Below are 2618 nucleotides of genomic sequence, written 5' to 3' on the forward strand. Positions count from 1 at the left end.
CAGAGTTATGTTTTTGGATGGACTTTGATGGCAGACATAGTAATGAAGCTCAATTACCTGTGATAGATTCATTTTGATATTTGGCAAAACTAATACAATTATGTAAAGTTTAAAAATAAAATTAAAAAAAAAGAATGATTAAAAAACAAACAAAAAAACAAAAACATAAAAAAAAATCATAGTAAAAAATCAAGTAAAAAACATGCAGTTAAATTACTATGGGTGAAAAATATTGTATTTTAACAGCGCTGAAAGTAGATAAAAAGCATAATCTATAGTCTATACTATATAACATATATATATATGCATATGGTATATAATAATTAGCAGTCTCAAAAAGTATATTGTAGAATATGGAATATATTAAGACAACTGGGCTATCATTTTCTGTTTATTAAAGGTTTTAAAAATTGGAATTCTTGATCTATGGGGTCCATTTATGTTTTATGGAAAGTCCAAATTTTGTTGTTGTTGTTAGAAATGGGTATGTAACTTTTATTTTTAAAAGAATTAGAGTCACTAAAATGAGTAAAGGTAATATGAAAATCCAAAACAGGAACCAGTAAAACATGATTTGGAAGATAGGAAAGACAAGAATGTTCAAGAAACTATGCAAAAATAATTATAAACATAGTCCTAAATTAGACAAGCACAAATTACTCTAAAAATATTTTGTACCTATTTTTGTAAAATTAATTATATTTCGTACCATTTAATTAGCACCAATTTCATTTGTGTTTTAAAACTTAAATTCAGATACAACTTTCCAAGAGTATAGTTACATGTGCATGTTCCTAAAGTCATATGATAAAGGGGCTTCCTGTGATCACTAAGCTACAGTCAGTCTGCTTAAAGACAGCTTGGGAGCCTCATATAAAAGTGTTAGGTTTCTGCATGTTTTTACTCTTTTTTCTAAATACTTTTAAATGAATAGCATAATTCCAGTTATTATCACATTAACTCATCAAGTACCAGTGGTGTATCTTTCCTTTTTTAATGTGTCAATGATGTTGATATCACTTTCCAGAGGAGACTGAGGAAAGCTCAGTGATCACAGCATAATTTTATATAGGATGACTATGAGAGCCACAATTTATTTAATACCATTTATCTTAAATTAAAAATTTCAAATATTTTCATTGTGTCCTTTTTAGGAATTTTCATAATCTTATACTGAACCATTACTTTAGTTTACAGATTTGTCACAATTGGTTAAAACTCTCTATTAATAGTGACCTTTCCCTCCAATTCCTAAACAAAAATATATTAAAAAACATTTCAAAGTAAGACTTATTTTTCTTATAGATTAAATCAATTGATGAGGGTTTTATTGCTGAATATGTTCTTTATGATTCCCAATACCTAAACAAAACTAAGATTTCAAGCAATGAACATAAACCTTTTTTAACCCATCAGAGTCTATGCCAAAACTCACTAAAATAATGAAACTAACTGCCGGAAGGAACTTAAAATTGGACCTGCTTCTCTAAATGTAAAGTGGCAGAAGCCTTTGCATGTTTAAAACAGTCTCTTATTTCTATGGAATATCAAAACTCACAAAAGAAAATCTAGTCCTGGAGTAATAGAATCAGAAGAGCAGGATACTTTAAGCACACACAAACAAATGCACACATATACACATACACTCACACACACACACACAGTGCAAGAATAAAAAAAAAATGTTTCTTAGGCATAACGTGATGAAGAAAGAAAAAGCTAAAACAACACATTATTCTCTTTAGTGAATTTATACAATACCTCACAAATAAACATTATATCTGAACCTTATTAGAATGAAACAGTTGGAAATCAATTAGAATTATATCACCAGATCAGATACTGTGTTTAATTCTGGTGAATAACATTGATTTTTTTTGTTTATTTCTTACAAAGTTTATATATTTCCTAAGAGAAATTCACAATGGTTAGAAGCCAGACCCTCAAAAAACAAGCAGCTTGATCTGGAACCCAAGATGCTTTGAAAGTAATTCTGACTTGGATCCTTACATAATTTTTATTTGATTAAACCTAATATTATTAATTTTAATATAAAAATAAAGGTATAATCAATTATCACTTGCCCACCATGTATTCATTATGATCTCTGGCTTTAAGTCAAGTCTCAAAATCAAAATTAATAATGAAGGTTTATACATAAGGAAACAGGTCTGCATGGTTCAAATAATTTTCCCAAAATAATAAAACTATGGCCCAGCAAAACTAGGCTGTAAACTAAGAAATGTCTTTGTTCCAAATTTTGCAATCTTTCCTATTAACTCATAATAACAGGTTAAATTATTATTTGGTTTTCTAAAGTGTATGTATATATTAGATAACCATTAGATACAAATGACTACTAAATAATGGCACTATTTCAAAGCTTTTTTTAATTGTCAGTGTCAGAAAGGAAATTACATACTATTTTCAGTCAATATGGTTTTCACTCTAGGTGATTATGGGCCATTTCTGCCTGGTTCAAAATTCTAGCTCCAGTGTTAAACACAATGCTTAGTATCTAATAATTGCTGAGTCTTTTTGAAAAAATGAATGAATGGCCAAATGAAGGAATTCTGGTGGATTTTAACACTAAAGTTAATTTTGTTTTATTAGAAATT

This window comes from Bison bison, unplaced genomic scaffold, assembly GCF_000754665.1.
Source record: "Bison bison bison isolate TAMUID 2011002044 unplaced genomic scaffold, Bison_UMD1.0 scf7180017864339, whole genome shotgun sequence".
NCBI lineage: Eukaryota > Metazoa > Chordata > Mammalia > Artiodactyla > Bovidae > Bison > Bison bison.